This window comes from Amia ocellicauda, chromosome 12 (assembly GCF_036373705.1).
Source record: "Amia ocellicauda isolate fAmiCal2 chromosome 12, fAmiCal2.hap1, whole genome shotgun sequence".
NCBI lineage: Eukaryota > Metazoa > Chordata > Actinopteri > Amiiformes > Amiidae > Amia > Amia ocellicauda.
The window spans coordinates 27,008,537-27,022,920 of record NC_089861.1 but is presented as its reverse complement, the minus strand read 5'-3'; positions in this window follow the sequence as shown (position 1 = coordinate 27,022,920).

Sequence of the window (14,384 nt, the reverse complement as noted above, 5' to 3'; positions counted from 1 at the left end):
TGTGTAGAATAAAATAAGCCAATAGTTCCTGTTATTATCAACAAACACAGCAACAACAATATTATTGTGTGTTTTACACATTTCTAATCAGTATTTCACTTCTAATAATTTGGTCTCAAATCAGCCTCACTTATTTTCTTAAATGAAAGCTGTGAAAACTGAGGCCTCTGACCACATTTCATGCTTATTTTCACTCATCCTTCTCTTCATCGGTTTTCTCAGGTAGCCTCCTAAACTGTGAACTAAACTGTGAACAGAAACAATGCATACAGCAAATGATAATCCTGATCATGATAAAATATAAAGCTTTATCAGAAGCAGGACTTCAAGACAATCACCACACTACTGACATCCTTGGACAGCTCTTTGATTGATTGCTTCTGTGGACAGGTGTCTTTTATACAGGTAACGAGCTGAGATTAGGAGCACTCCCTTTAAGAGAGTGCGCCTAATCTCAGCTCGTTACCTGTATAAAAGACACCTGGGAGCCAGAAATCTTGCAGATTGATAGGGGATCAAATACTTATTTCCCTCATTAACATGCAAATCAATTTATAACTTTTTTGAAATGCGTTTTTTGTTGTTATTCTGTCTCTCACTGTTAAAATACACCTACCATTAAAATTATAGACTCATCATTTCTTTGTCAGGGGGAAAACGTACAAAATCAGCAGGGGATCAAACACTTTTTTCCCTCACAATATGTCTTCAAGGAAATCTCGACGAGATGGCATAAGAGATGACATGGTAAGAGCCAGATTACTTAAAGAGGCAGACCTCACATTAGCAAAAGCTGTGGACATTTGTTGAGCTAACAAAATCATGTCTAGCCAAGTAAAAGCGCTGAACAAAGAAGTAGACATCCACAAGATCAAAACTGTAAAAATTAAGCAAAAAATCAACAAGAGTATGCCAAAAGAAGTGCAACATGACTCAAGTGACGACACAAAATGCAGCAAATGTGGTTATAAACATGAGCAGAGAAAATGTCCTGCCTACGGACAAATGTGCAGACTGTGCAGTAAAAAGAACCACTTCGCAAAAATTTGCAGAAATGAGCGTAAACAGCAAAAAAAGATGCACATGCTTGAACACACAGAAGAAGGTGACAAAAATATGTTCCTGGGCACAGTAGAAGTGCAGAGAAACGAAGTGAAAGTATACAAGCTGTCACAACAGAGATAGAAAAAGAGAAAGTGGTCAGAAATACTCAAGATAAGAGGCAAGCAAGTCACATTGAAGCTGGACACTGGTTGGGCACTGGTTGGGCATAACGGAGAAGCTGAATAAATCCACCTGCAAGTTGCTTATGTACTCTGGACACCAGATGTTGCCATTGGGACAGAAACAGTTATCCTGTGAGTACAAAGGTCAAAAACACAAAATTCAGTTCCAGATCATAGAAAGAGATGCTCCTGCAATACTAGGAAGAGGTACTTTGGGCATGATAAAAAGGATACAGGAAGTGTCTGCTGATGATGAAATTCTGAAACAGTATGAAGATCTATTCACTGGTCTAGGATACATGCACGGATACCATCACATTCAAGTGGATCCATCAGTAAAGCCTGTTGTACATGCTCCACAAAAAGTTCCTGTCGCCCTAAAAGAAAGAATAATAGAAGAACTGCACAGTATGGAGGACACAAATGTCATTGCGAGACAAACAGAGCCAACTGAGTGGGTGAGTAGCATGGTGACAATTGTCAAGCCAAATAAAATTTGCATATGTCTCGACCCGCAGGATTTGAACAAGGCAATTAAACGTAAGCACTACCCACTGTCACTGTCCCAAGTCTTGTCAAACGTCCCAAATGCCAAAGTATTCTCTGTGCTTGATGCCAACCAAGGGTTCTGGCAGATAAAATTGGACAAGGAAAGCTCCAAATTGTTGACAATCAACATGCCCATATGACAATACAGATTCCTATATTTGCCTTTTGGAATATCATCAGCATCTGAAGTATTCCAAAGAGCTGTAGCACAGATGATTGAAGATCTGGATGGTGTAATAAACATTGTGGATGATCTGCTGGTATGGGTAGAAACAATACAAGAGTATGACGCCAGACTGATAAAACTTTAAAAGGACAAGAGAGTACAACCTCAAGCTGAACGAAAATAAATGTCAGATCAGAACTTCGCAGAACAAGTATATCGGTCATGTACTGACAGCAGAAGGACTAAAACCAGATGAAGAGAAGTTGAGAGCCGTAGTTCAGTTACCTCCACCAGAAGACAAACAAGCTCTTCAAAGATGTCTTGGTATGTTGCAGTATCTTGCCAAATTAATTCCCAACTTGTCAGAAGTAAGTGCTCCACTCAGACAGCTGCTGGAGAATGATGCTGAATAGGTCTGGGGAAGTAAGCAAGAAAAAAGTTTTCAGAAACTTTCACATCTGGGCATGGTGAAATGCAAGGAAAGAGCAAGAGACATAATTTATTTGACAAATAATGTAATGTAATGTAATGTAAAGGTAAAGGTAAAGGCTACAAGTAAATTTCCAAGCAGCTTGTTCCTGAGACAACAGTTGCAAATATTATTAAGAAGTTCAAGGTCCACAGAACTGTAGCCAACCACCCTGGGCGGCCGCAAGAGGAAAATCAACCCCAGATTGAATAGAAGGATAGTGTGAATGGCAGAAAAAGAACCAAGGATAACTGCCAAAGAGATACAAGCTGAACTCCAAGGTGAAGGTACGTCAGTTTCTGATCGCACCATCTGTCACTTTTTGAGGGAAAGTGGCTTCCCAGGAGGACTCCACTTTTGAAAGAAAAACAAAAAAGCCAGACTTAATTTGCCAAAATGTATATTGACAAGCCACAATCCTTCTGGGACAATGTCCTTTGGACAGATTAGTCAAAACTGGAGCTGTTTGGCAAGTCACATCAGCCCTATGTTCGCAGATGAAAAAATGAAGCTTTCAAATAATAGAATATCATACCTATAATGAAACACGGAGGAGGCTCGGTTATGTTTTGGGGCTGCTTTGCTGCGCCTGGCACAGGGTGCCCTGAATCTGTGCAGGGCACAATGAAATCAAGACTATTAAGGCATTTTGGAGCAAAACGTACTGCCCAGTGTCAGAAAGCTCTGTCTCAGTAAGAGGTCATGGGTCCTCCAACAGGATAATGACCCAAAACACACAGCTAAAAGCACCCAAGAATGGATAAGAACAAAACATTGGACCGTTCTGAAGTGGCCTTCTATGAGTCCTGATCTGAATCCATTGAACATCTATGGAAAGAGCTGAAACTTGCAGTCTGGAGAAGGCACCCATCAAACCTGAGACAGCTGGAGCAGTTTGCTCAGGAAGAGTGGGCCAAACTACCTGTTAACAGGTGCAGAAGACTCATTGAGAGCTACAGAAAATGTTTGATTTGCAGTGGTTGCCTGTGATTGGTTGTGCAACAAAATATTAGGTTGAGGGTCCCATCATTTTTTTTATTTTTTTTTATTTATAATATGTTGAAAAAAATCAAAAGCAAAGTACGATTTCTAATTAAATATGGAACAAACAATGGTGGATGCCAACAAATTTGAGCATCTGTACAGTGAGGGAAAAAAGTATTTGATCCCCTGCTGATATTGTACGTTTGCCCACTAACAAAGAAATGATCAGTCTATAATTTTAATGGTAGGTGTATTTTAACAGTGAGAGACAGAATAACAAAAAAACAATCCAGAAAAATGCATTTCAAAAAAGTTATTATTATAATTTTCTTTTTATTTCTTGGCAGACACCCTTATCCAGGGCGACTTACAACATAAGTGCAAAAATACAGAGAAGTACAAGGCATCAATCATTACAAATTCAACTTAGCTAAAACATAGCAATTCAAAATAATACATTTTCATTTTACAAATTCCAATTACAATTTACACAAGTACAGTAAGAGACTTCCTACATCCTAGACGGTGAAAGCTAAGTGCTGTCAAGATGTAGGGTTACAGACGAGGGCTACGGGAAAGGGAGCAAGGAGGAAAACAATCAAGAACGCGAGAAGCATAATAAGCTGAAGTGCTATCTAGCAGGGATAGAGGACTAATATTACAAGTGCTGTCGGAAGAGATGCGTCTTGAGTAAGCGTCGGAATGAGGTCAAGGACTCTGCTGTTTTGACTTCGGTGGGCAGGTCATTCCACCACTTAGGGGCCAGGGATGAGAAGGAGCGGCTCTGGAGGAAGGAGAGTGGAGAGGAGGCAAGTTATAAATTGATTTGCATGTAAATGAGGGAAATAAGTATTTGACCCCTTCGACTTAGTACTTGGTGGCAAAACCCTTGTTGGCAATCACAGAGGTCAGACGTTTCTTGTAGTTGGCCACCAGGTTTGCACACATCTCAGGAGGGATTTTGTCCCACTCCTCTTTGCAGATCCTCATTAAGGTTTCGAGGCTGAAGTTTGGCAACTCGAACCTTCAGCTCCCTCCACAGATTTTCTATGGGATTAAGATCTGGAGAAGGACCTTAATGTGCTTCTTCTTGAGCCACTGCTAAGTTGCCTTGGCTGTGTGTTTTGGGTCATTTTCATGCTGGAATACCCATCCACGACCCATTTTCAATGCCCTGGCTGAGGGAAGGAGGTTCTCACCCAAGATTTGACGGTACATGGCCCCGTCCATCGTCCCTTTGATGCAGTGTAGTTGTCCTGTCCCCTTAGCAGAAAAACACCCCCAAAGCATAATGTTTCCACATTCATGTTTGACGGTGGGGATGGTGTTCTTGGGGTCATAGGCAGCATTCCTCCTCCTCCAAACACGGCGAGTTGAGTTGAGCTCGATTTTGGTCTCATCTGACCACAACACTTTCACCCAGTTCTCCTCTGAATCATTCAGATGTTCATTGGCAAACTTCAGATGGGCCTGTACATGTGCTTTCTTGAGCAGGGGGACCTTGCAGGCGCTGCAGGATTTCAGTCCTTCACGGCGTAGTGTGTTACCAATTGTTTTCTTGGTGACTATGGTCCCAGCTGCCTTGAGATCATTAACAAGATCCTCCCGTGTAGTTCTGGGCTGATTCCTCACCGTTCTCATGACAATTGAAACTCCACGAGGTGAGATCTTGCATGGAGCCCCAGACCGAGGGAGATTGACAGTTATTTTGTGTTCCTTCCATTTGCGAATAATCACACCAACTGTTGTCACCTTCTCACCAAGCTGCTTGGCGATGGTCTTGTAGCCCATTCAAGCCTTGTGTAGGTCTACAATCTTGTCCCTGACATCCTTGGACAGCTCTTTGGTCTTGGCCATGGTGGAGAGTTTGGAATCTGATTGATTGATTGCTTCTGTGGACAGGTGTCTATTATACAGGTAACGAGCTGAGATTAGGAGCACTCCCTTTAAGACTACTCTCCCTTGACTAGGACCAGGACAAGTGATCACATCACTCCTATTTTGGAGTCCTTGCACTGTCAAGTTTCGTGTTGACTTCGTGTTGGGCCCTTCAATATTTGTCTGAACTTTTAACCCCCTACACTCCAATGTGTGATCTCCGCTCCTCTGAATCTGTTTTTTTAACTGTTCCTCTTACTCATCTATGGTCTATGGGTGACAGGGCTTTCTCTTCTTTTGCTCCAAAATTGTGGCACTCTCTCCCTTCTGAGGTTAGACATGCTGAATCTTTTAGTATTTTTAAATCCTCTCTTAAAACTCATTATTTTAGGATTGCTTTTCAGTGATTATTATGTGATTTATTATTTTATTCTTTATTAAATTATTCTGATTGTATGTTTTCCTTGTTTTTTGTATTTCAATTTTTTTTTTCTGTTAAGTGCTTTGAGATGCAACTTTTAAAGGCGGTATAGAAAATAAAGGTTTATTATTATTATTATTATTATTATTATTATTATTATTATTATTAAGACTGGCAGGGACCACCTTCTGTTCATCTGCCTTTTTTAGGCCAAACATTGAGACTGTTGGTAAGGAAACTGAAGACACTGAAGTGGAGAAGCATATGTTTAGATCTGGCAGAAACACTCAGTTTGTTTACTTGATAACCACAAGACCCACTTCTTTTATTTGTCATTGAGTCAGAAAATACAAAATACTTCACATTTCCATATACTGCACATTTCCATATTTCTTGGGCAGCAGAGACATACACATCAACTCTCAGTATAACTCAGTGCTACAGCAATATTTAAACGGCAATATAAAGCTCAGACCCCCTCCTTCCTTCTGCAGATGTCACACAGATATTGGACACTGCAGCAGAGTGATGCACAGACTAAGACTTGAAGGACACAAGTGGCTCTTCTGTCTGCTGTGGCTCTTTGCAATACATTATACTGCATGAGTGTATTGTGTTCCCTGTTTACTGAGATTAGGGCTACATTATAGTATATACTCACTGCTCTTGGTAAAGGGTTTGTGTGAAACTTGTATATTTTAAGACAACTGTAAGTTGGCAAAGGCAAAGAAGAGGAATGGAAAGAAAAAGCATTGCAATGATGTAGTTCAATTAGAAGCAATGTATGAGTTTCAGATGTACATTTCCCCATATGCATTGCTAATTAGCAATTATAAAAGCTTAATAGTTGCCTTCTGGAGAACCCATCTCGGAAATAACTGGAAAAGTCGTTGAGATAAAGTAAATAGAACTTTAATCAAGCCGGCTTGGAAGCACCAAGTCAGGGAATTCCTTCAGTGAGAACTTAATGTTTACAAACATGAGTGCAGCTTTATAGGAAAATGACGTAGAATGTTGTGGCCGTTCATTCAATCAAAGACTTCAAAAGATGCAAGCTCTGGAAAGTTTGTAGGCTGCCCTTCCCAAGGGAGGAGGTCATCATGGAGGCAGATGTCTGGTCCTGTTACAGCATACAAACGGTACGATCTTGTGATTTTCTTAACAACGAGGTAACATCTTTAGCTTTGAGAGGAGAAACAGGAAATCCACAAGGGGACAAACCCATGGGTGGATACATTCGGACAAACCCATGGGCGACACATTCAGACAAACCCATTTCTCTTATCATACAAAAACAGAAGCGGTGAGAGAATTTAAGAAACGGTGAATCGTTAACTGCTTTGTATGGCTTTTTACTAATAAATCCAATTTACCAAGTCTGCACAAATGTCATTATTCCTAATATCAATATAAAATATTATATAGGTAATAAAAAACACTTTCTTCATCAATTCCAATACAGAGTCTTGACCTTAATACTGTATATATCTATATATTAATATTTAGCACTTTGGAACTGCAGTAAATTAAACTTATAGGGCCATATTTAGAATTTTTGGAGGGGGGGGTAGTTTGAAGTGATAGCTTGTGTTTTAATTTTTTGTAATATATATTTTTTGTGTACTTTTGGGACTGGGTGCTGTAATTGTCTATCTGTGTGTTGGGGATGGGACAGTTCATGTGTTCTGTGTATAGTTAGCCAGAAAATGTTAGTTCCTGGGTTCAGGGGTTAGAACATAAGAAGACCATAATAAAGTTTACAAACAAGAGGAGGCCATTCGACCCATCGTGCTCATTTGGTGTCCATTAATAGTGATCCAAGGATCCTATCCAGTCTGATTTTAAATGTTCCCAAATTTTCAGCCTCAGCCACATCGCTTGGGAGTTTGTTCCAGATTGTGACTCTCTGTGTGAAGAAGTAACTCCTGTTTTCCGTTTTGAATGCCTTGAAGCCCAATTTCCATTTGTGTCCCCAGGTGTGTGTGTCCCTGCTGATCTGGAAAAGCTCCTCTGGTTTGATGTGGTTGATGCCTTTCATGATTTTGAAGACTTGAATCAAGTCCCCACATAGTCTCCTCTGTTCCAGGGTGAAAAGGTTCAGTTCCCTCAGTCTCTCAGTAGGACATTAACAAGTGCATTGTACAGTCTGAACATTACTGCCCTTGTTCTCAATTCTACATTTTTGACAATATACCCTAACATTCTGTTTGCCTTTTTTATTGATTCCCCACATTGTTTGGATGGAGAAAGTGAGGAAAGTGTTTCTACAAATTGATTGGAGTCCACCTGTGGTAAATTCAGCTGTAAAGTCCAAGGAATTGTCTGTAGACCTCCAAGACTGAGATTGTATCGAGGCACAGATCTGGGGAAGGGTACAGACAAATGTCTGCAGCATTGAAGGTCCCACTGAGCACAGTGGCCTCCATGATCCGTGAATGGAAGAAGTTTGGACCCACCAGGACTCTTCCTAGAGCTGGCCGCCCGGCCAAACCAAGTGATTGGGGGAGAAGGGCCTTAGTCAGGGAGGTGACCAAGAACCCGATGGTCACTCTGACAGAGCTCCAGTTTGTCTCTGTGGAGTGAGGAGAACCTTCCATAAGAACAACCATCTCTGCAGCACTCCACCAATCAGGCCTGTATGGTAGAGTGGCCAGACGGAAGCCACTCCTCAGTAAAAGGCACATGACAGCCCACCTGGAGTTTGCCAAAAGGCACCTGAAGGACTCTCGGACCATGAGAAACAAAATTCTCTCGTCTGATGAAACAAAGATTGAACTCATGTCTGGAGGAAACCAGGCACCGCTCATCACCTGGCCAGTACCATCCCTACAGTGAAGCATGGTGGTGGCAGCATCATGCTGTGGGGATGTTTTTCAGCGGCAGGAACAGGGAGACTAGTCAGGAACAAGGGAAAGATGAATGCAGCAATGTACAGAGACATCCGCGATGAAAACCTGCTCCAGAGCGCTCTGGACCTCAGACACTCAATTATTTCACTACTTCTGTGTTTTCTTGATCCATAGTGATCAATTTTTTCCTTTTAAAATTTAAAAATTTTAAACTTCTCTTGTAGGTATTCACATACAGACACGTCTTGTAATGCCATTATGCCAATCCTATCTTTTGCCAGCGATGGGGCATTTGTTGGACTTTTGTTGGACTCCGCTTCCATCTGGCTATTGACTGCAACTAACACTGGCCTTAGCGTACAAGGACTTCCTTGCATAACATGGGGCTCAGTAGGTCTTTTCATGCCATTCAGTTCCCTTGCCATCAATCCCTGCAGATCTGTCTTAACCTGCAGTTCTCCCTACTGAGAACCTCTGCTGTACAGTCAACCGTTCTATTTGTTTTACCTCTACTTTTCCACAGGTTCAGTTTAAATTACAATCTGAGAGCCTCAAAAAATCCTGAGACCAAATCTAAATATACAGGGTGGTAGAATAAAAACACTCACCCATTTTGGTCCCGGGAGTGGAGGTAAGTTCAGATCCTTGTTCGTGACGTCAAGTGTTGAACCCTTCTTGGAAATAATTGGAAAAGTTATTGAGATAAAGCAAATAGAAACTGTATTAACAAGCTACCTTGAAAGCAACACGTCAGAGAATTCCTTCAGTGAGAACTTAGTTTTTGAAACGTTATAACAAAATGATGTTGAATGTTGTGGCTGTTCATCCAATCAAAAGGATTAAGCCTGAGTCCGTTTAAAATCTGTCTTCCTGGGGGGAGGTGTGGGATCCGCAAACCAAATGGCTTTCTTTGATGTATTTGCAAAAGGTCAGATCCCACTGTCATCTTTTACAACTCTCCCTCAATCATTAACAAAGACAGTTCCTGAATATCTAGGGAAGCAATTAAGTCCTACAAACAGACTTTTAACAAACAGCTCTCTCTCTGTTTGGGTGTTCCTCTTATCATAATAAACAGAAGTCAAAGTGGAGAGAGGAATGTCTAGAGGGTATGCCCTGAACAACTGCCTTAGTGGCTGTTGCTAGATTAATAAATCTGTTTTGCTCGGTTTGCCTACTATTATTAATATAAAACATAATACAGTCTCTTCAGCCTTCACTGTCATGGCAGCTCAGAGCTTCCAGCCCAGCTGCGCTTCGCTCTGGAAAGAGATGCAGGGAGCCAGCAAGGTGCTTTATTTCATCCTGCTCACAACCACAAAGGATTCTTGCCAATCCCTGCAGGAGAAAAATAGCACCAACGTGGAGAGCTTGAAGACCATGTGTCCTGGTCTCAGTCTCGGCCCTGGAGCAGCTAGATTTCATGGACCTGCTGGAGGTGATGGAGAAGGATATCCCAGAGATCTGGATGAACACCCTGGTCATCTCCCTCCCCGCCTTCTCTGTGCCCATGCTCTGTAAGAAGAGAGCAGCCTTCAAAGCTGTAGTCTGGACTGTGGTGTCGCTTTCCGGAGGGGTCTCGGCCATCCCCATCCCAATGGTGTCCTCCATGGTGGACAAAAACATGGTCAAGATCCTCACCAAGGCCCGTGACAACTTTGGCCTGGATGACAGGTCCCTGGAGAGGCTGGCCTGTGAAGGAGCTCAAGGCAGTGTGGACCTCGGAGCTGTCAGCAGAGGTCAGCAAGGACGTAGTCAAGAAGAAGCTTTCCGACGCCAAGAAGGAAAAGACCACGGTCTGCAAAATTTACCACCAAGTCTTTTACCAGGATGTACTTAATATTGACAACTTCACTGGATGAGCTTGAGGAAGATAGGCTTAAATAGGCTTAAGCATACCATCTTGTAAACATTTGTATAAGCACACATGCACAAGTTTTTGCACCACTTAGTCATAGTTAGCAGCACCCCCATCATGTGTAATCTGTCAGAGGTCTGCACTGATAGTACGTCACAGATTTAAACAAAGTATCTAGACCAAGCTACAATTACCAAATCCCCTTTTCTGATTTTAACTTGTTAATTACCCATCTTGATCATTGATGCTGATCATTAAAGGGGTTGAGCAGACCTCTTGCAGATCCTATTCAAGGTCAACTCACTATAGATGCAAATACACAGCACCATGTTATAATAAAACAGTATTTGGTGGCAGGTAAGGTGAACTTGGACTGTCCAGCTAAAGGAACAAGAAACCCATACAGCCATCCATCTGGTTTAGCTACACATTACTCACTGATTAATAATCTACTTTAGCCAGTAGCAAGCAAGCTACTGCACAGCAATACAAACTTAGCATAACCAAATAGTACAATACCTCTCGTGCATGTCTCTTTACTCTTTTGGCCAGATTGGCATGGTCTTTGCCTTCCCCCCCCACCCACATTATAATTTGGTCCCCGAATATGAAGGTTTTATTTATTTATTTTCCCTGCCATACACAAACCGTTAGGAGACATATGCAGCTACAACAATGACCTGAGCAGTGTGCTGGTGTTAGGGCTGGCAATTAAGGACACTCATCTGCCTGCTTGAGACTCAATTAACACAGCCAAGTCAGTGGCAACATCCCTGTTGGTATCAGCTGCCTGTGTGGTGTGTGTAATGCATGATTACATTTATTTAAATATTAATTTAAATTATGCATGAAGCTAGCCGGCTAGGTCTGTACATGTTTGTATTTCATTTTCGTATAGGGCGTCTAGTTTATAAATTGTAGTATAATGTCATTGAAGAGGGGTAAAATAATAGGAATAGAGGGGACCACGTGACGCTCAGGGATCGGTGTAGACTCTGCTAAATGTCTGATGCTGGTTCTGATTACTGAGTCTCCTGTGGCGGACTGGCAGCAATAACATGGCAACCACAAAGAGGAAATGCACAGAGAACCATAGGACTGAAAATAGTTGTCTGACTATGAACAGAATGTACGTGCCTCAGTTTGGAAAACGGAACTTGTTCTATAAAGAGGGTAAATGGGAACAGAACAAGTTCTATGAAAGATTGTAGATCAATAAGAAATGCCTAATAAGGAGTTGTTTTTCTTAAAGTGTGTGTGAGCTACAAGGTCTGCAGCTAAAGTGGAACTGAAAGATTGTATACGTCATAATTATATATATGGAGTTTGCAGTTTTTTTAACATGCAACTGCAGCTGTACATCATGTGAAAGCATATGATATGATATACTTAGATTTTCAAAAATACTGATGAGACTAAAATAGGTGGCTCAGCAGATAAAATCTCGGCAGCACAGGCTATTCAAAGGGACTTAGATAATATTCAGTTGTGGACCTGGCAGATTAAATTCAATGTGGACAAGTGCAAGGTAATACAATGCAGGTAACAAAAATGTCAGTAAGGGCAGTAATGATCAGACTGTACAATGCGCTAGTTAGAGCTCATCTGGATACTGTGGACAGTTCTGGGCTCCACACTTCAAGAAAGATATCGCTGCTCTAGAAGCAGTTCAGAGCAGAGCAACCAGACTTATTCCAGGTCTGAAGGGAATGTCCTACTGAGAGACTGAGGAACTGAACCTTTTCACCCTGGAACAGAGGAGACTATGTGGGGACTTGATTCAAGTCTTCAAAATCATGAAAGGCATCAACCACATCAAACCAGAGGAGTTTTTCCAGATCAGCGGGGACACACACACCCGGGGACACAAATGGAAATTGGGCTTCAAGGCATTCAAAATGGAAAACAGGAGTTACTTCTTCATACAAAGAGTTGTTACAAGCTGAAAATTTGGGAACATTTAAAAATAGACTGGATAGGATCCTTGGATTACTTAGTGATTAATGACATCAAACATGCACGATGGGTCAAATGGCCTCCTCTCATTTGTAAACTTTCTTATGTGTCATGCCTCGTGTATCGCCAACGTGAGTCACATCTGCATAAACTGTCTACCCCAGCAACAGAGGTGGAGCAGACCCTCTTCAGGAGGGGACAGAAGTCTGACGCGTCACAAGCATTTATGTAATACGATTATGAAGTAACAGTGCGTCAAACAGTCCGACAAAACACCATCAGCCGCCCCTTGTGTTTTCTCTCAGCCCCCATAAAAATAATACAACAAAAGAAACTAAGAATGAAGAAGCAACTCCGCAAAACAGTCATACTTTTTAACACTATAACAAGGTAATATACTACAATTATAACTCTGAGAAACAGCAACAACTTAACACCACTAGAGATGAGATAGTTTGTGAGAATACGCTCGGCCTGCTGAGACCCGCGCCTGTGTTTCTTCAAAGAAAATCTCTAAAACATCCTGTTGACTTTCTATTTATAATCGACTTATCTAATTTCTGTCCTCTCAAGTCACTCTCCCTTCTCGTCTAACTTTCCTTTAGTAAATTGGTAACGCCCCAAGAAATAAAACCTTCCTGATTTGTTGTTGTAGTCCTTACAGACGCCAGTCATTTATTAACAACCAATAGTTGTTCGGAAAGGCTTGACACAGACGAACAGTCACCTCACACGTCATCACTCATGTCTGATGGCGCTGCAGCACTGCCGGAGCAGAAGGTTAAACTCACACCGGGACTGTAGCTCAGCGCTGGGAAAAGTCCAGTAAAAACTGGATGTATGGTAACCCTAAACTAGTGTAGCTTAGATGTGCCCCCCCTGCCCCCTAAAACTAGAAGTCTAGAAACATCCCTGAAGTTAGCGAATTAGCTATTAAGTTAAATCAACAGATGGGATTTGGCAATTGTAGCTTGGTCTAGGTCAAACTGTGCATTGTGCCTTCCAAGGGGGGTGCAGGAGTGTGTCTTTAGTTACAGTTAAAAAGAAAGTATAAAAAAATGTGTATATATACATTTAACATATATTCTAAAAAATACATAAATAAATAAATACATAAAAAAAGCTTTTGCTTAAAGTTCTTCTGTTCCAAAGCAACAGTGACGTTTTTGTACAGTGTCCTGGGGTACCTTGAAAGGCACTCCTAAATAAATTATTATACGTTATTGTATAACGTAAATATATATAGGTATACAAGTAAATTCAGCACCGTGCATTGGGAGAACCTGAGAGAAATGTATTGTTTTGTGAGAAAGGGAGAAATATGTTTTTGCAACATATTGCTGTATTGTATTTGTAAGGAGGCGCAGTCACTTTTTCTCATTGCTCAGGGTTGCTCATTTTGTTCAAGTTTGAGAACCGCTGGTCTAGACAGACTGCAAAGTGTGTAAAAAATATAAATCAGGATCTTTGTTGACTGACAGGCTTCAGACTACACATTGGGTGCTGCTGACTTTGTACATTTGTAAACATCTAAATGTATGTCATTGTAAAAAATGGGATCAGGAAAAAAAAAGTGAAGGGGGACCCCCAAATCATATCCTGCTTGGGGCCCCCAAAAGGCTAGACTTGGCCCTTAGCACACGTGTAATTGCTAATGCCGTTCTCTCACATATATATTGTAGCGATCCTGGCGGGTGGCTGTAGGGAGTGTGTGTGTATGTGTGTGTGTGTGCGTGCGTGTGTGTCTTTTGCAAGTAGGGCTGTCCAAGGGATGGGGGGTGTAAAGTGTGTATCGTGGGTGGGTGGGTCGGTTTGGGGACCCTGTCTGTCGATCTGTCTGTGAGTATGTGTGTATATGTGAATGCATGCGTCTGTGTGTTGTTGTTTTGGGTTAGGGAGTGGCGATTGGCAGGTGGAAGTCATGTGCCTCAGGGGGGTATATTAGGTGGTGGTTGACGCACCGCTCGGGGAGTTGGAAGAGAGGCATAGAAAAAAGCAGACATGAGTGACGTTCTGAGGAGAGATAGC